This window comes from Rana temporaria, chromosome 12 (assembly GCF_905171775.1).
Source record: "Rana temporaria chromosome 12, aRanTem1.1, whole genome shotgun sequence".
Lineage (NCBI taxonomy): Eukaryota > Metazoa > Chordata > Amphibia > Anura > Ranidae > Rana > Rana temporaria.
Window position 1 is genome coordinate 17,503,740 of NC_053500.1, and position 21,071 is coordinate 17,524,810.

At 43.2% G+C, this 21,071-nt stretch overlaps 1 long non-coding RNA gene across 1 annotated transcript in view; it reads left to right on the plus strand.

The window, feature by feature from the left end:
* Window positions 1-21,071, plus strand: part of LOC120919322 — a 35,756-nt gene that overhangs the window by 11,626 nt on the left and 3,059 nt on the right. Inside the window, exon 2 of the long non-coding RNA XR_005744552.1 lies at window positions 13,226-13,388. This is a non-coding gene — a long non-coding RNA (uncharacterized LOC120919322). The remainder of the gene's footprint in view (window positions 1-13,225; window positions 13,389-21,071) is intronic.

Below are 21,071 nucleotides of genomic sequence, written 5' to 3' on the forward strand. Positions count from 1 at the left end.
GTGACAATAGAGCAGAACCTTTCCCCGCCCAGTTTCATTCCTCCTACACGGCTGATTCTGTTTGACCTAATGATTATTTTGTTAATCATAGCACCTGTTTACTATCAATGTTTAATCATGTACTGGACCGCATGATTGTAAAACCCTTAGGCTGCATTCACACAGCAGCGTTTTGAATCGCGTGCAGATGTGCCGCAGATCTGCTCACGATTTAACAGCGCTGAGGTGTGAATGACAAAACGCAGGACTCATTCGAGATGCCATTCATTTGATAAAACGTGCGGTAACCCGCAGGGCTGTGGAGTCGGTAGATAAATGTTCCGACTCCTCAGTTTTATGTACTTCCGACTCCGACTCCTCTGTATTAATATGCGAATGTATTTTATACATTCCTTGAGGGAAAGAAACGCAACCTACCACAGGACTACTGGCTGGGAAGCCAACAGTCTACTGTATTGCACAGTTTAAGCAAAAGACAAACACAATGAAAACAATCAAGTGGCTGGATAGTAGCAGCAGGCATAAACATCAGGAACAGGATCTTTACCAGTTCAAAAATACAAACCACATTATTTGGTTGTTTTAAAACAAAAACAAAGCTTATCTATAATGAACCAAAAACAAAATCTGTAAAACCTAGAAATGGTTTATATTAATCTTGAAATGTAGTTATAGGGTTAGCAAATGCAAATCAATTCAATGTAGAGTTCTAAGGAAGAGAATTGCCTCTGCCAGATTCTCTTTCATAGAGGCTCTTAAGTCAGACTGTGCCTAGGTTCACACTGCTGCGAATTCAAAATCGCAGTGAAATAAGCAATTATAGCCCGATATCGCGGCTGCGATTTTGCCGCGATTCCGGCCAAAATTTAATGTAAATCGCGGAATCGCAAAAAGTAGTACAGGAACTACTTTTTGAAATCGCAGATGCGGCGTCGCACTGATTAGGACAGTGCCATTGCCGCCGATTTGAGATGCGATTTGACATGTCAAATCGCATCTCAAATCGTTCCAAATCGTACCCAGTGTGAACCAGGGCTTTATTATTTTTAGGGCTGAAAATAATCTTTCGACACTGACTTGGGTGGGTGGCATTGCAGTAACTATTCTGGCCACATCACTAACGATCTCTGGATAAACAAGGATGGCTTCTTCAACAGTAAGTTTTGATGAGCGATCATACTTTTCAACTTCTTTTAGTGCTTTATAAAACTGTTGGAATTTTTTTATTTGGACACTTACTGGTTCTCTAACATGCGTTCCCTGTAAAAGCAGAACACAACACTATGGAAAGTATAAGTATTGCAGCTCCTAATTGTGCGTTGCGTGCCATATAGTGAAGCGCATGAAAAGCATGCTTCTTCACGGTCACTTAACGTGTTCGTTTTGCGGTTACGTGAGGCACTGCATGCATTGGTCTTTATTCTTACAGTAGAGAAGTCATTAATTATAACTTTTTGTGAATTGGGACATTTAAACTTGCTTTTTTTTTTATTCCAATCTAAATTTAGTAGGAGTCGGTGCATTGTTTGCCGACTCCGACTCCAGGTACCCAAAATTTCCCCCGACTCCGACTACTCGACTCCGACTCCACAGCCCTGGTAACCCGCCTCGTGGGACACATGTTGCCTAAAAATGGTTTGGGGGCTACTCTTGGCCGATAAGCGTCCCGCCATGCGGGTTGCCATGTTTTATCGTGCAGCAGATCCGCACCGCAATTTGAGTTGTCATTCAAAAGGAATGGCATCTCGAATGTGAATCCCGTGTTTTGTCGTTCATCCCTTGGCACTGGCAGATCTGCAGCAAATCTGCCCATGATTCAAAATGCTGTAGTGTGAATGCAGCCATAGAGCTTCTTCACATGTCCACCGAGCTGTGTTTTTCTGCATACCGCCACACGTATGCACACAGAAAACTTTGTAGGTTAATTAAAGAAAAAATATCTAATTTTAATTATTTTTTAAAGCCTTGTCACTTTACAGATTTTTTCTTAATTTTTGCACAGTATTTCAGTGTATATACATATTTGTTTTGTATCCCCTAATCATGTTGGGAATTGGAGGAATATCTTCCACTTCTCTTGTAGGCCTCATGCACACTGGATGGTTTTTACAGCTGCTTCTAGTGGTGTCTTGCTTTTTTTTTTTTTTTCTTCTTGCCTGCCTGCCTCTAAACTCCCCTGTATGTTAGTTTGTGTCCATGAACACACAGGCTTTTAAGAGTGTTTAGGGGCAGGAAAAAACCCTCTGCCAGCGAGTCCAGGAGCAGCAGAGTTTGAGCAGAAAAGATGCTTGTACACAGTAGGCACGTTTAGCGCTTTAGCGTTAATTTCAATGGGCAGAATAAATTCTGGCCAATGAAATTCCCACCGTGTAGAAGAATACGTATCGGCCTAAACTGTGGAAACATTTTTGTTTTTTTATTATCGATTTTTGGGGGATTTTTATTTTAGCAACAATTTAAAAATATTGAATTTTTTTCAAAATTGTCGCTCTATTTTTGTTTATAGCGCAAACATTTAAAACCGCAGAGGTGATCAAATACCACTAAAAAGCTCTATTTGTGGGAAATAAAGGAGGTCAATTTTGTTTGGGAGGCATGTCGCACATTCGCGCAATTGTCAGTTAAAGCGGCGCAGTGCCGAATCACAAAAAAATGCTCTGGTCTTTGGTCAGCGAAATGGTCCCAGGGCTTAAGTGGTTAAAGAAAAAATCCCCTGCAAGACCATGTCATAATGAACGACTTGCCTTAAAAAGAAGCCAACCAGCTGTGCGCTGACGGGGCTTCCATCTTCACCCGGCCTTCCTTCGGGTTTTTCAGCCTCCAGGTACATGAGGGCGGGAGCTGACTTTTACGGCACAGGCTCTGATGGTCTGGCACTGTATGCTGGGCCTTCAGCAGGCATGTCCCGGTGCTGTCACCAGCTACATGCACTCCTGAATGTCTCCTAAACTGTACAAGTTTAGAAGATATTCACAGTACGTACAGGTAAGCCTTATTATAAGCTTGCCTGTAGGTATTGGTGGCAAAGCTGAGTAAACAACATTCTTTAATTAAATGTGATGCTTTAATTAAAGCAAACAATAAGTAAGCATTGTGATGCGCCAAAACTTGCATTGCAATGCTTCCTACTGCAGCCGGCTCTAGCACAGTAAAGTGCTCCATTCTGCTGTGCAGGCTAGTGTGAAGCAAACCTTGCTGGTATAGCCAGAAATGTGACAATTGCCTACATTTAAAGTGCACATATGCCCAGACTAAGGTCATTAAAGAATATTATATTAACAAAGAGAAACCCTGTCACCATTTAATTTCAGCAACAATCTTCCCCTAAGATTATATGTCAATTTTGACTGTATTTTATGCACATTAGGCTCTGTGGGGTACCACCATCTTGGATGTGATGTCGGCAGACTCTGGGCTGTCAATCAAGTGTCATGCTGTAGAATTCCCTATTGCTCCTCTCCCTGTAGCTACATATAAGGTTATGTATGGAGGGGGTAGAGGAGCTGGGCCAGCACACGACAGTCCCACAAGAGGAGCAGGCTATGACATTGCAAGAAGGAGGGGGGTACTGTAGCTGTGCTAGAGATTTGGCCCTTCTGGAGTGGTAAATTGCCTAACAAGTGTAACCGTTTCAGTTCTGGGCACTTTCACCTCCTTCCAGCCCAGGCCAATTTTCAGCGCTGTCACACTTGGACAATTGCACAGTCATGCAACACTTTACCCATATGACATTGTTATGATTTTTTTACACAAATACAGCTTTCTTTTAGTGGTTCACCACTCTGGGTCTTGTGTTTTTATGTTTTATTTGTACTAGATAAACGAAAGACCGTACATTTTTTTTTTTTTTTTTTTTTTTGGGGGGGGGTTTCTTTCTGTTATAAAAATTAGCAAATCTTTTTTTCATGTATTTAGGCCAAACTATATTCTTCTCCTTTTTTTTGGGTGAAAAAACCCCAATCTGTGTATAATATTTAGACTGTTGGATTCCACAAACTATTGTGTGAGTGTGGTATAGATGGATCTCTGAACATTGATCAGTCCTGATGTACTTGACAGCCTATCATTTCTTTGTGGCCTGAAAACGCCAGGACAGTACAAATTACATTTTTTTGGAAAGTAGACAGTCTGAGGTATCTAGTTAGGAGGCAGGGCAAGTTAATTTGTATTTTTTTTTTTGTCACAATTTTTGGAAAAACGGAGAAATTTGTCATCTTTCTATTTCTATTTATAATACATTTTTACATAGAGGGTTATTTACGAAAGACAAATTTTACTTTGCGCTACAAGTTCAGTTGTCGCCTCTCATACAGAAGCATGCCTGGACAGGAACATCCGTTTTGTTCTGGTTAGTCTAATCTTGCTGACCTGTAGGGTATTTTGCATAAGATTGAAAATGCCAGATTAGAGGATTTGCAGGAGAAGGTGCCTTCCTTGTATTATATATCTGGTACTCTGTTAGTGATATTTACAGTATGTACAGGTATATCACATTTTCTGCGTACATGGGGAGTGCTGGTTCAGCTGTGCATGGTAGTCAATCAGCTTTCAACTTCAGCCTGTTCAATTAGGCCTTTTTCACACAGGCTGTGTGATCAGGTCTGCCTGTCAGTTTTTCATCGGATGCTACGGATGTTGGCAGTGACTTGTCCACCGACACCCATCGCTATTCGATCCTGTCTGAAAGCCAGATGGGTGGAGATCCTATTTTCCATCCATGGGATGAAAATAGACAAGCGGTCCATTATCATCTGATCTCCCCATAGAGGAGAGCGGGGCTCTGACAGGTGTGTCTCAGCATCCGTCTGCTCAGCGGGGATAAGTGGATCAATCCCTGCTAAGCAAAGTCCACTGGGTGGATCACCCGTGTGAAAGGACCTTTAGGCTTTGACAAGTAAAGTGGAAGCTGATTGGTTTCTGCGCAGAGCTTCTCCAGATTTTGCTCTCTCCAGTTTTCGTTGGTCAACCCCCCATGTGTCCAGCGAGCTTCTCACAATAAATGGTCTGACTGTCAGTATGTTTGTAAAGTGGGCTCAGGAAGTTTCTCACAGTCTATGTTCTCTGTGACTGAGGGGCTGCAGTTCTTTTGTTATAATCTGTGTGGAATGTGCAGCTGTGAATTGGGAATGTGAATGATCATAAGTGTTTTCCTTCAGCCTAGGTTCACACTTGTGCGATGCGCTGGTTCCCGCATTTCATCTCTCCTGCAGGCAGTTCACACTGCTCTCTGCAAACCACTATGGGTGTCAATACATTGTTCATGACACCCTCAGACCATTGTGATCCGATTTCAGTGCGAGGGGGGAGTACCTGTGCTTTTTTTCTGTGACTCTAATGCGAGTACAGCCATACAACTATATGGCTTAACTCGCATTGCACAGACATTGCATGTGATTTGCACCTGTGATGCGAATCGCATGCAATATCTGAGTTTGCATATGTGTGAACCTAGGCTCTGGGTCTGTAACTTGGATGTTCGTCTTTGGCAATATAGATTTTTTTTTTTTTTTTTTTTTTTTTTACTTTGAATGTAGGCAGTTGCCGTCTTGTAGCCTTGTTTTAGGAATGCTCTAAGGTGGTTGTCTTGGTTTGCGGTGAGGGAAGGGATCCAGTTGTATCTTGTGACCAGACTAGATTTTTAATTTATTTTTTTTTGACTGGGGTGAAAGCTCATGTTCATTAGGTGTTTGGAGATTTGTAGACTGTTCACTCTGATATTGTAGGGTGTCCAAGAAACTGATTTAGATTTTTTTTTTTTGTGAGATTTGGCAATGTAGTAATGGGGAAATTGCAAAGGTCCTATTTGCTTGCAGTCAGATAATCATGATGATGTTAATGTGGTAGTAATAAGTAAGTAATTCACACCTAGACCAGTATTCTTCCAATTTTGCCATAAAACAGGGCTCGACAAAATCCGGGCGCCCGGTCGCAATTGCGACAAATTGTGACCTGGTGCCCGGGGAAGCTTAGGTCTGCAGAAAGCCGCGGCCTCAATTACCTACCGGCGCGGTGGGGGTTGCACGGAGACAGGATCCTGTGTCTCCGTGCACCCCCTCCTCCCCTGCGCCCGTCGGTAATTGAGGCCGCGGCCCTCTGCAGGCCTAAGCTTCCTTTTGTGATCTGGTGCCATCTTGTGGTGGCCGTTGGCATTACAAGTAAAACGGCAGTTCTAATGTGTTTTTCACTGCCATCTCTTACCCTCTAATTGGAACCCCCAAACATTATATATATTTTTTATTCTAACACCCTAGAGAATAAAATGGCGGTAGTGCAATACTTTCTGTGACACTATTTGCGCAGCGGTCTTACAAGCGCACTTTTTTGGGGGAAAAAATACACAACAGACAACAGTAAAGTTGGCCCAATATATTGTGAAAGATGATGTTACGTCGAGTAAATTGATACCCAACATGTCGCGCTTCAAAATGGCGACAAACTTTTACCCTTTAAAATCTCCATAGGCGACGTTTAAAAAATTCTACAGGTTGCATGTTTTGAGTTGGAGAAGGTCTAGGGCTAGAATTATTACGCTCTACCAATCGCGGCGATACCTCATATGTGTGGTTTGAATACATATGCGGGCGCTACTCACGTATGCGTTTGCTTCTGCGCGCCTGCTTGGCGGGACGGGGCGCGTTTTCTGGCTCCTAACTTTTTTATCTGGCTCCTAGATTCCATGCAAATTTGTCAAACCCTGCCATAAAAGGTTTGCATACTGTGTTGTAGAATTCTCATCCTATTGCCACACCCATTTTCTGCCCGAGGGGGTCCTAGCCAGAAGTAAAGGAGTGGTGCGTTAGGATGAATTTTGAGTTATGGGTTCTGCAGGTAGATCCAGTTTCTAAAGGCTTCACAGGCCTTCACACCTAAAACCATAATTGTAAGGGATGTTTGTGTTGAGAGATTCCACTGCTATGGTGGCTATATAGTTCTCTGGTATAGGCCCAACAGCTCTCTAAGGCATCATGCACACTACAGCTCATATAAGCTGCTCTTACGTGTGTTTGATCTTTTTCTTTTCCCTGCCTGTTAACTCCACTCCATGTTGGCCTGTGGGGGGAGATTTACTAAAATGGGAGCCTATGCTTCTAACTTCAATTTGTCCAATAAAGGCCTTGACAATAAAACATGGAAGCTGATTGGTTTCTATTTAGAGCTGCACCAGATTTTGCACGCTCCTATTTTATTAAATCTCCCCCTGTGTGTCCATGCACACTATAGGCATGTATGTGTTTACCAGCAGGAAAAAATAAAAACATGGTTTGGGGTTTAACGCCTGTAGCTTGGAGCTGCAGTGTGCATGAGGCCTTTGTCCACTAGAAGGAGCCAAGTGTGGTTATTTGTATTTGGAAAGCACAGGCTATACTGTATCTAATTTTCTACCACATTTAGACAGCATGAATGTGCATGCACGTTTACTGGGCAAATGGCTTTGTCAATTATTTATAAATCGTCCTCTTGTGTTTTCCACCCAGCCTTGTATATTTTCAGTCGGTGTCCTAATTCCTGAATGCAGCCACCACTTTTAGGGACTGATGAACTGCAATATATATTACTGGAGTTATGTAGTGCCATCAGATTGTGCAGCACTTTACAACGTTTGCATGTGCAATCTTAGATAGTTTAAGGCTCCATTCACACCAATGTGTGTTTTCATGCTTTTTGCAGAAATGCAGTTCTTTCTTTTATTTATTTTTAGTTCCTATGAGCTATGTTTACATTAATGCATTTTTATGCCCCTGCGTTTTTGGAAAGGGCCAGGGGCTTTTTTAAATGTGAAACTGCTTTTTTGTTCGAAAAGCATGCAGTGCGATTTTACCACGATTTATGTTTTTAATTCTGCCCAACAACAATTTTTTCCCACAAGAAAAAAAAATAAAGCGTAAAAAAAAACACAAGAAGCACTGCAGAAGCGCTAAAAAGCAACATGCATAGATGTGAATCGATCCTAACAGAATTACGCTGGCCATAGATGGATGCAGGGACTTTAATGAATTTTGGTGCATGTGTGGCCCATGCAGTTGAACATAAGTTGATCTACTGATTGACTTCTATTCAGCCTCCCTGTCGCATAGCATCATTGATCTGTGTTTTCTAACAGGGGGTTGTGTGGATGGGGCAATCTGTTCAGTTTTTTTTTTTCATTCAGTTCACTGGCTCAATAAAAACTTAACCATGTATGGCCATCTTTAGAAAGGCCCTACTCATGAGAGCTTATAGTCTGAAAGGTAAATTATTTTGTTTGATGTTGAAATTGCATATTATTTATATGCAGTGTCTGTACATGCGCTCTTCAATGTTGCTGAATGATGTGATTTTTTTTTTTTTTTGCCACATTTAGGGCCCTTTCACAGGGGCTGTATCCGATCAGGTCTGCCTGTCAGTTTTTCAGGTGGACTAGGGCTGCACGATTCTGGGAAAAATGAGAATCACGATTCTCAATTTTTTTTTTTTTACTGTGGTAATATTCATTATATTATAAGGGACAGTGGTTGCCGGTATTTTAAGTCCACACTCCTCATAGGCTCACATCACATGCCCCCCTTTAATAGCCTGACTGCAGTGTCATCTGCAAGGTCTGGGGTAGCTGACTGTGGTTATATTGATAATATGGGTAGCTGACTCAGACTGTGTGGTAATATTCATAATATATTATAAGGGGGACACTGACAGTGGTTGCTGGTCTTTTAAGTCCACTCCTCACGTGCCCCCCTTTAATAGCCTGACAGTCAGACAGGCTATGAAAGGGGGGCATGTGAGCCTGTGAGCTGAGGAGTGGACTTAAATTACCGCCAACCACTGTCCCTTATTATGAATGTTATTATTACCACAGTCTGAGTCAGCTACCCATATTATCAATATTACCACAGTCAGCTACCCATATTATCAATATTACCACAGTCAGCTACCCATATTATCAATATTACCACAGTCAGCTATCCCAGACTCTGGGTAATATTCATAATAAGGGACAGTGGGTAATATTCATAATAAGGGACAGTGGTTGCCGGTATTTTAAGTCCACTCCTCGGATCACAGGCTCACATGCCCCCCTTTCATAGAATGACTGCAAGGTCTGGGCCTGGCTGGGGTAGTTAACTCACTGTGGTCGCTGGTGTTCATGATATATTATGTACATACATTGTATACACTGCTTAACGCAAGGAAACTCACTGTGTTTTGGAGACTGTAGTGACGGGTGACACCTGCTGAAGACAGAGCTGTAGCCGGCTCCTCCTCTCCCATTCCTCCCTCTGTGCCCCCTCCAGTTCCTCTCTGCCCTCACTATTGATGGACGGACTGGCCGGTCTGGTGAAGGTGGTGTCACTAGAGTCCCGGGAAGGTTCATGTAGTGTGCGGTGCCCCGCTCCTCCTCCGCCGTTTCGAAACATTTTCCCGCCGGCCGAGAAGCGTGGTGGTACCGCCCAGGCATCATCACGCTGCATCTGAAAACTGACGTCCGTTCCTTTATCCGCCGTTTGCGTTCCACGCTGGTTACGTGGAACCGGCGGGGAGAATAAGAATCGCCTGTCATCCCATGGGGAGAATCGAGATCGCGATTCTCTCCGCGATTAATCGTGCAGCTCTAAGGTGGACCATATCGGACCCCCCAGTCTCCCCTATGGAGCAGTGGATATCAGTGGGGAAAATATTTAGTAGGCCTAATGTAGTAAAGTCTGGGATGACGGAGACTGATGGGAGACATGGACACTAACCACAAAACGTCTCTCTTCCTTATACTTGGTCATTGTGGTGTTGATTCTGCAGCACCTTAATCCTCTCACTACTGAAGAGATGGGCGGTGTGGTCACAGGAGTAGTGTGTGTGTAATGTCTTTTCTGTTAGCCATTTGTTTTATGCAGCAAAAGCTTTAAAGAGGAGTGAACATGGCCGTTCTATTAGAACCCCTACAGCAGTGTTTCTCAACTCCAGTCCTCAAGGTGCCCCAACAGGTCGTGTTTTCAGGCTTTCCATTATTTTGCACAGGTGATTTGATCGGTTTCACTGCCTTAGTAATTACCACAGCTATTTCGTCCAAGTGAAATGCTGAAAACATGACCTGTTGGGGCACCTTGAGGATTAGGCTTCATTTCCATGGACGTTTTTACAGCCACTTTTCTGAGCTTTTTTTGCAGCTTAAAAACGGCTCTCCATGTTAGTCTATGGCCTCATGCCCACCATGACGTTTTTGAGCTGTAGATGGCTGAGCCGTTTCTAAGCTGCAAAAAAAAACAGGACCAGTGCGTTCTGAAGCTCCAGCCTTAGAGCTGTAAAAACGCCAGACGTTAAAAGCGCAAAAACGCTACCGTTGCGTTTTTGAGCTCCAGCTCAAAAAAAAAAAACATGGACAGGCGTTTTTAAGCTGTAAAAAAGTGGCTGTAAAAACGTCCATGGAAATGAAGCCTTAAAGTTGAAAAACACTGCCCTACAGGCATTAATGGGAAAATATTTACTCTTCATTATGTCACAATACCTCTGCCAGGTGTGCAGAGTTGCTCCCATTCACATGTTATTTGGAGACAGAAAAAAAGATCAGCTTTTATTATGCAGTGAGCTTCACCCATCAGGCATTGTTATCCAATAGAGCAGTTAGTTTTGTATAGTGTGTGTCTCTTCTAGAGCTGTGTGCTGTATCAATGGTGTAGATATGTTGTAAAAGATGATTCAGGTCCGCTTTTTGCTGTAGCTATGAGTAAACACTAAAGTTAGTGTGAAACGCGTCAGCTGTCCTAGGTTCCGTTGCTGTGACTTGAAGTGCCTGTTTCCAGTTTTTACATTAAAGTTGCGTTGGATTGGAGTGCGGCTGTCCTGATCATCTTTTGTTTTTAATTGCCATGTGCATTGTTAGCACCCTCAGTTCCTGAGAAGAAGATTTGCACCCAACAAGACCTGCCTGGAGCGGCAATCTCTGTATAAGCTGCCATTTTCGTACAATACGGCTGTCATTTTGTGAGGTGTTCATACTGTAAGGACCAGTTCACACCAGAACTCAGCGCTAGAATCCCACGTTCCTTATGCGTCTCCCACACCGTTTTCAAAATGCACTGCCCTTGTGATCTGCAGCGGGTGTTGATGCATTTGCCTGCACCTGTTTGCATGGTACAGACATACCATGTGATCTGGTTGCTCTGCATTTTGTAAAAGTATTAAATGCACTACTTTTGTTGTGATTGATGTGATTTCAACTCATTTAAATGAATAGGCTAAAATTGCACTGCACCCGGATCACGTGTAAATCGCACATGTATGCACCGCACATACCTGTGATGGTGTCAACTGGCCCGAAAGCTACTCAAGTGCACTCCATTTGCAAACAAATTTGAAAAGCAACCTATGTTAAAATTTAAACAAGTTATTTAATGCACTGTTTTTTAATCTCATTACTGCATATGCACTATTGCGTTGTGGAATAACACCCCAATGCACCTGTGCTGCAACGCACCACAATGCCCAGTAACGCGCTAATTTATCGGCTACGTGCGGTTTACAATTCTTGGGCTATGGTGCAGCAAGTATCAGTGTGGCCAAGGAGCTTATACTGATCGATGACTGGCTCTGCGACTGTTCACATTCTACCACTCGGTATGATTCGGGGCAGAAGAGCGGACTCTGGATGCAGACAATTCATGTCTCGGGCTGCACATCTGTCCTACAAAGAATAAAACCACTCCATGCGCAGTACAGTGAGATCCTATATGGAGGCTGTAGATTTGTACAGGCTTCCTGGTTGCAGCTGATTGCACACCCCCTGTGGTCCTTGCTGCAGGTTTACCCTGACACTTGGCCCCTCCTTTGGCCCTTATCTTCTGTTTGAGGCCTAAAATATACATGGTTGCTGCCATGTTTGCCCTATACATGTGCAGGATTTTCTTCCTGCTCAAGCTGTCCCTAGACTTTATAGTGTTGGTGCGATTGTTTATAACTTTACAAACTGAGCCTGTGGTCTACTGTCTCTACTATTGGCAAGTGGAAGAGTTGTATGCAAAATTTCACTTCTTTACTCGACTAATAAAAATGGCTAACAAATGCATTTCTTGATCCTGCCCATAATGACTTGCATAATTTAACCAGTTCATCTCTAAGAGCGAACCTTTATTCACAAGCTGATGGTTGCAGAAGCGGCCATCGGCCTGTGCGTGGTTTGTTCAACTGGCTTCAAAGTGAAAGTCATGCATTGGCTTCATAGCTACATTTGGCAGCACAAGACCCCCCCTTGTTCCTGGGCTGTCCCAAGGCATACGGGGGGCGATGTCAAACCGAGGCCATGCCTCCATCTCGCATTTTAAACAATGGAAGTGATGTCACTTCTGGTTTTAAGTGCACCCTTTTCTGGCCAGCACAGCCACAGGACACATCTAATGAAGTCGATCTATGATTGGTTAGATGGTGTGAAAGGCAGGGGGGACATTGGGTTCTTTTAGACCCCTAATATCTCCATAAAAAAAGTACCTGTCCCCTTCCCAATTAACCCCTTGTTGCGCAATCGCAAGCCTAGGGTGCGCACACGTATGTAAACTGCGGTTGCGCTACACGTGTGAATTATCACCGCACACGTCCAGAATGAAATTAATTTTAGCAGAAGAGCTACTAGCCAACTCTAAACTGATGAGCTGTAAAGGCTTAAAGCAGTGGTCTTCAAACTATGGCCCTCCAGTTGTTCAGGAACTACAATTCCCATCATGCCTAGTCATGTCTGTGAATGTCAGAGTTTTACATTGCCTCATGGGATGTGTAGTTCTACAACAGCTGGAGGGCCGTAGTTTGAGGATCCCTGGCTTAAAGCATCACCTATGGTGATTTTGGGGCAGCATAGTTTTTGGCGCTATCGCAGGGAGACGCAATTTTAAGACATGGAATGTTTTGTATCGCTTTACTCGTTGAATCCTCACCTTTTTATAGATTAACCAAAAATGGGTATTCTGTGATCTTGCACTAAAATGTTGTTTACATTTTATTTATATATATATTTTTTTTCTGGAAAATTTGCGTTTAATAAACACTTATGCAAATAGTTGCAATTTTTTGTTGCACATATCACCCTTTTGTTCTGCATGGCCTCTGCTTTCAGAAAATTATATAATGTTCAGGGGGCTTAAGTAATTTTATTGCCAAAAATTAAGATTTTTATATGTATATGACAAAAAATAATTGTTCTGGACCTGAACTGGTTAATCAATACTGTACATTCCTTTTCAAGTGTATTTCTTTTGTTTGCTCCTTGTAGGACCACTCCCAGAAGGGGGCGTTGTCGTTTCCCGAATTTGAATGAAAGCACGAGTTTCCAAAGACACTCTTATTCAAGTTTCAGCTTTGAGTAACATCTGCAATTCTCCAGGACTCGCTTATTTCCACTCAAAGGATGGACCAAGGATAGCAGAGCAGTACAGGTAACATTTTGTATGCATTTATTTTTAGTATGTGCTTAGTTTGCTGGCTTCGCTTTTATTTTATGCAGAGGCACAGGAGAAGTGCATTTGTGTTTGACTGTATCTCTATTGTGATCTTAACATTTTTGGTCACGCATAAAGCATCATCCCTACCAAAATAAATCTTTTGAATACAAGTTACACTTATTAAGCCACAAATTAAACCTAACCAAAATTGATGTCCTTTCAAAAAAAGTCACAGAGGCCTGGCTGTTTGTGTGGCGTTTGTTTTTTCGTATTGCTGCCATCATGAAACCTTCTACTCGGTAAATGGTGTCTGGGGTTTTTTTTTTTTTTTCTTAACTAACCCTCTCTCTCAGCCACCCTCACAAAAATTTGAGTGATTACAATATAATTGGAAAAAAAATCTTAGCCAAACCATGTTTCGGCTTTCATGTGTCATACTGTCCATTTTTCCAGCAGCTCTAGAAGTCATGCTTCCTGAGGATGGGCAGGCCATGTGACAGCAGTGAAGGGTTAACCCCCTACAGTTTTTTGTGACGTGTCCTGTTGTGGAGATTTCCCTTCACTTTGTGTTCCAAAAGGACAACAGTGGCCTCGGCATTAAAATCGAGCCTGTTCCATTTCTGCATGCATTCCTATGCATTTCAGCCCATTCATTTTGACTGCTGAACGGAACGCAAAACAAGCGCATACATTACAGTACAGTGTTGTGTGGTCTCTTAGCCCCCTGTTCTCTCTGGAGCAGTTTGACGGTTCCAAATTCCAAGTCGCATCCCATTGCCAGCAATGGAACCGTTCATATCACGGCAATTATGAAAAAGGTTCCTGCACTACTATTTTACTCCATTTATTGCAACTTCTGTTAAATTAAGTCGCAAGCCACAATAAAATCAGTGCCGCACCTTTGAAATCAAGCCAAAGTGCCGCTATTTCAAGGCCGCACCGATGTGAATGGGGGCTTAAGCGGACCCAATGTTTCCAAACAACCCTGATTTTTTTTTTTTTTTTTTTTTTTTTTTTTTTTGTATGGCTTTTAGGGTTTTACACTTGTGATTGGGGTGCACTAAAACCATGCTCTATAGCTGCATTGTTACTGCTCCTCCTTTAGGTGCAAAGTCAGTGTCTAGGGTTATACACATGGCTGTGGCAGGAATTATATCCTATACTGCAATAGTGCCAATCTAGCGGGACATATTTAAAGGAAAAGTCCAGTCAAAGCTTGTTTGGCTGTGCCTCTCCTATAAATCACAGGAGTGCAATTAGTCACAGATTTCAGTCCAGGCACCTTGTCATCCCAACAATGGAAGTCTGGATCCTCCAGGTGCCTGGACGAACGCCCGTCTCAGACTCTCAGCGAGCCGCTGATAGCCTGAGACGTCTGCTCCACCCCCTCCACAGCCCAGAGGGCCAATGAACTAGTAGGGAGAAGAGAGCTGTGACTAACAGTCGACAGCTCTCTTCTCACAGAGCTGTGAAAACCTCAGCGTGGAGGTGCCGGGGGACAGATGCAGCATTGGACCCATGCTGCATCCTCTGAGGTAAGTATAAATCTGCAAAAAAAAACATAATTCTCCTTCAAGGGGTTGGGGCCTTAGCTGCAACTGCATGCAATTCAGACATTTGTAATTGAGGTAGTTTTGTATTGTGAGGTTAACACGGGGTAAGAAGGCAACATATATCGCCACCTCCCCGACTGTCAAAAACCTCTGAAAAGCGATCCGTGTACAGATCACTTTTAAGAGGGGCAGATACTCCACCCAACCGCATCACTCATTCACAGTATTCTGTAAATGGGGAAACTACAAAGGCTGTCCGGTTGTCGTTCTCAATGAAAGTTCATTGAAAGTTTGTCAGTATGTAACTGCTCCTACCAGGTATGAATAGACAGCTTATACACAGTCTGCAAGAGCCCTGCATAGCACCCACTATCTGCTGATTTATGGGTGCAATGCTTTGCAGGCTCCCAATAAATAAAAAAAAAATGCAGAATTCTTTACCTTTTTTTTTTTTAAAGGTGACCCTTTAAAGAGGTTGTTAACACTTGGGAAAAAAAGAACCTGCACAACAAAGGCATAATGAGCTAGTATGCATTGCATACTAGCTCATTATGAAATACCTTAGAACGAAGCTCAGAGGCGCCCGTACACTGCTGAGATGGCTGACATTTTCCCGCAGTTTCTTCCAGGTTCACAGGCTTTGGCACTGTGATTGGCCAGAACCGTGATGACGTCACTGCATGCGCGGGAGCTGCTGCTCACGGCACAGGGCTCAGAAGGAAAGGCACCCGTTTGCTGTTCCTTCAGAGCGCATGCGCCAGTGATGTCACTGGCTGCATATAATGTAAATGCCTCCTAAATTTGATATTTACACTACTTATAGGAAAGCCTTATTATAGGCTTACTTTTTAGGTACATGTCTGCAGAGGAAGTTTAGTTCCTCTTTAACCTTTTAATTGGAAAGGTTTAACTACAGCTGCAAGGTTTTGCATAGGTAGTTTGGGGTAGAGGTCTAATCTGCCCTGATTGACAGACCTTGCTTGGTGGATGAAGCGAGGATTGCCTGGGGTCAGGTTTTTTTTTTTCCTGGATGTAGTTCCTTGCTATCTCTCAATCTGGAGGTGGATTGAAAGGACCCATTAAATATAAAGTCCAGGCCCTTAATATTCAATATAAAGCCCAAGCCCTCTTCATCCCTCTGTTTACAGTCAGACACACTCTGCACTCACTTCTGCAGCTGCTGGCTTGACGCTTGCTCTGTAAGGTTTGGCTACTGCTGCTCTTACAAACCTGCATATTTATTTTCAGAATTGCAGTGTGGGAGCAAAAAAAAAGCATCACCTGCAATGGAGGAAGTGCCAAGTGCTCTGTCTTCTTCCGTGGCATTTGAAACTGAAATCAACTTTGAAATCTCGGAGAGCAGTTCTCCTGGTATGATAGTTTATGTATTTTTATAGGATTATTAAGAATGTTAAGTAGTGTCTATTAATATCTTTAGGTTTGACAGGGCTGGACAAATAACCGAAACAAGGTGGCCAGCAAACATTAAAAAAAAAAAAAAAATCCCAACTTTGATTTGCAAATTGCTCATATTTGCTGATCGTTTGTGTCAAGAGGTTCAATTAAAGCGGGAGTTCACCCGAAAGAATTTTTAACATTAGATTGAGGCTCATTTTGTCTAGGGGGATCGGGTGTTTTTTTAAATCGAAGCAGTACTTACCGTTTTAGAGCTAGATCTTCTCCGCCGCTTCCGGGTATGGTCTTCGGGACTGGGCGTTCCTATTTGATTGGTCGCATACATGGCGTCACTAGTAGCCGAAAGAAGCCGAACGTCGGTGCGGCTCTATACGCCGCCTGCGCACCGACGTTCGGCTACTTTCGGAAAATCGTGACGCGCTGTATGCGACCGTCAGAAGGAAGCCTGTCAATCAAATAGGAACGCCCAGTCCCGCAGCTCATACCCGGAAGCGGCGGAGAAGATCGCTCTCTAAAACGGTAAGTACGGCTTCGATTTTTAAAAAAAACACCCGATTCCCCTTCACAAAATGAGCATCAATCTAATGTTAAAAATTGAGTTTTTGGGTGAACCTCCACTTTAACCACTTTTGATCCACATCTACTGCCATGCTCACTTTTAGTTTTGGAAGTGACAATCCATATAATTTGTGACAAATGAAAGATGTTTGTGTCTGTACCGGACACTTTTTGTATGATCCATAAGGGAGGCCAACTCTTTATTTCTGGAAGTGTCCCTAAAATGAGACTTGCAGCTGCCAGAACTGGTCAGACTGGTTCCTGCAGTGTAATTGAATTTGTCCACCCATGTCTGTTTTGTAGTGTTTGTAAGGAATGTTGCTGTCCTGTTATTTAGGGCTGCATCATGGCAACAAAGCAATGAAAGAGTTTGCATTACAATAGTGCTTGGGTGTAACTAGTGACAACACTAAGGCACATTGTATAATCATTTCCATAATCTACATAAACCTCAGAATACTGAGCATTATTTCGTTTTTTCTTTTATTCTGCTTACTTGATGAAAATTGCTTAAATAATAATGAAAAAAAGAAATAAGAAAAAAAATTGTACCTGGAGAAGGGTGTTAACAACCAGCCCACAACTCTTGTACCAAACACTATCATGCTTGTAATTTTTTTTATTAAATTAAGTGCAGCAATACTCATGACATTTTTTTTTCTTTTTCTCTCCTATATATGGTCCTTGGAATGGCCTGATTGCCTTGCATTTTTATTTTTTGATTCCCCCACCCATATTAAAACTTACCTTTGCAATAATACCCTTTTGGGGCCCATTCACACCACAGTCCTGCATTTTCCTTGTGCTGATTTTAATTGCATTTACATGCATTTATTTTTAAATGTGGTGTGTTTTTTTGTTTTTTTTATGGGTTTGCATGTGTTTTGTATATGTGTAGCATTGTTGTGTGTGTTTTTATTTCCCCCAGCAAACTGCATTGCAGTGATGTGAACTAGTCTCATTGGGAAAACATAGCTTTTTATTGTATGTGTTTTGGGGGGGTGGGACATTCAAACGCACCATGTTGAACAGGCCCTTCAAAAATATTGGCAATAAAACTGCATTAGGGTAAATGGAGCATACCTGAGACACATTGGTGTGTCAGGTAGAGGTGGTGAAGCCCAGTAAAGGCTCAAGGAAGTTGCGTCTGAGGGGTGTGTGGGGTTTTATTTTTGTAATTGCCCCATTTTTAAGTTCTCTAGGGGTTGTTATTAAAAACTGAATGTTAGGAAATCTAAAATTGTGGTGTCAGTGGATAAACATCCGCCTCAGCAAACATCCGATTTTGCAGACGGAAGAAAACCTTATACGGTCTGTGTTCATCCGATTCCCCCATAGGGGAGAGCGGAGAAAAGACCGGGTGGTCCCTGCACAATGTGCGGGGTCCGCCGTCTCAGCGGGGATCTACGGAGCAATCGGAGCACACGGATCATTACTGATCCACCCCGTGTGAATGGGGCCTTAAAGCGAAGCTCCACCCTAAAGTGGAATTCCTGCTCCTCCGGTGTCATTTGACACCTTTCAGGGGGAGGGGGTGCAGATGCCTGTCTCCGGGCACAGTGTCTGCGGGCAGGATGTCAGATGCCCCCCCCCCCCCCTTGTTTTCTGGGAAACACTTGGCTCCCAGAACACAGCGGGAACCAGTCAGTGACTCGCGCATGCGCCGTAGGGAACCAGGCAGTGAAGCCGGAGCGCTTCACTTTCTGGTTCCCTCACAGAGGATGGGGGGGGGGGGGCAGCAGAGCGTCCTCTGCTGCGGACGGCGCTGGACTCCAGGACAGGTAAGTGTCCTAGTATTAAAAGTCAGCAGCTGCAGTATTTGTAGCTGCTGGCTTTTAATATTTTTTTTTTTTTTTTTTGAGCAGACATCGGCTTTGTCTTTGATGAAAATCTGCCTCCTCTGCTGTGGTAATTCTTTTGCAGATCTATGCAAATCTGTTTGCTGTCCAGAATAACAGACCCTTAAGCTGACTATAATGTATATGCAGTACGGGGACAAACCAATCAATATATATCAAAACAGGTGGGCCCTTTTACTGGTTAATGGTAGCTCTAATGGAGATTGTAGAATCAGATTTAGTGTATGGTCATCTTAAAGCAAAGGTCCACACAAAAATGGAACCTCTGCTTTTCGGAACACCCCCCCTCTGGTGTCGCATCTCCCTACCTTTTCAGGGGGAGGGGGGTGCAGATGCCTGTATTTGCACCCACTTCTGGGCATAGACCCCCGCAGAATCTGCGGGGGTCTACGTCACTCCCTTCCCCCCGCTGTCTTTTGGGAAACACACAGGTCCCAGAAGAGAGCGGGGACCAGTGAGAATGCGCATGCACAGTAGGGAATCGGGAAATGAAGCCGCAACGCTTCACTTCCCGATTCCCTCACCGAGGATGGCGGCGGGGAGAGCCGAGCAATTGCTCGGATTCGGCTGCCGACATCACGGGCACCCTGGACAGGTAAGTGTCCATTTATTAAAAGTCAGCAGCTGCTGTATTTGTAGCTGCTGGATTTTAATATATTTTTCTTTTTTTAGGCAGACCTCTGCTATTTCATCAGGATCCTTTCTTTTTTGGTGGGGACACACCCACGTAAGGCCTGGTTCACACCCATGCAGTTTGCATATTCCAGGTGCATTTTGCATTTTTAAATACACATTTTTGATCCGTTTAAGTCTATGGAACCAACAACCAGAAAAAAGTCCCTGGTCGTTTGCCTAAAATGCACAGATGTGGACATAACCCATAGGAAACAATGTTAAATGGACTGTAGTGGGTTTCTGCAAAACTTCAGGAGTGAGTGTGATAAATGTATAGGCTCGTTCTGAAATATTGTTGGAAACCTTGTGGTTGGGCTGATGAAGGTGTGTGTGTGTAATCCTTTATGGAGGACAAACGGCAAAACCTATTTGAGGGTCTATGGAGTGGAGATCAAATTGAGTTATTTTAATTCAGCGTTTCTCAAAGTGCTTAAAGGGGTTGTAAAATTGTGTTATTTTATTTTTCTGTATAGGTTCCTTTAAGCTAGTCCATTGTTGGTTCACTTACCGTATTTGCCGGGGGATAAGACGACCCCCTAATTTTCCAGCTAAAATGTTGGTTTTGGGATATAATCGCTGTATAAGACGACCCCCTCACTGTGCCATCTATACATGCCTTGCTGTGCCATTCCATTCCCTGCCTCGACGATCTCCCTACCTTCTCCTGTTTGCAGACTATGTAAGGCGGCGGCCATCCATTATTCAAAAGCTGCGCCGCCTCCTCAGGCTGTTCCGTGATAGGCGGAACACTAATTTTCCCAGCAGAGCCTCTGTTCAGTGTTCCGCCTATCACGGATGTCCTCTCGTCCGAGGATGAGAAGGCATCTGAGATAGGCGGAACACTGAACAGAGGCTCTGCTGGGAAAATTAGTGTTCCGCCTATCACGGAACAGTCAAAAGGGGGAGGCACAGCTTTTGAATAATGGATGGCCACCGTCTGAAAGACAGGTACCCGGCGTATAAGATGACCCCCCGACTTTTGGGGCATGATTTTAGATGCAAAAAGTCATCTTGTACGCCGGAAAATACGGTACCCTTTTCTTTCCATTTCCCTTCTAAATGTTTTTTTTCTTTGTCTGAATTTCTCACTTCCTTTTCCCCCCTCAGTAAGCTTGCCCCCCCATCATCCGAGCTGTTCTGGCTGACTAACCCCCAGCCAGAACAGCTCGGATGATGGGGGGGCAAGCTTACTGAGGGGGGAAAAGGAAGTGAGAAATTCAGACCAAGAAAAAAAAAAAAAATTCAAAGGAAAAGGTAAGTGAACCAACAATGCACTAGCATAAAGGAACCTATTTAGAAAAGAAAAAACAAACCTTTAAAGAGCTTCTGTCCTTCTTTTTTTGGGGACTTTATTTCTGTGTATACTAGGGATGCACCAATATATTGGCTGGGGGAAAAGGTGGTGATAATGGCCACTGCAAAAACGCAATATAGCTGCATTGTTTTTGTTTTTTTGGAGGTGCTTTACACCACAATGGAAGTGCAAGGGACCAGTGTGAAGAAGACATACATAGAATTTAAAAGAATGCACTTTAATGCAAAAGCATTTCAAAATAGTTTAAGAACGAAAATCTAATACAACGCTATATAAAACATGCATGTGTGTAATATATATT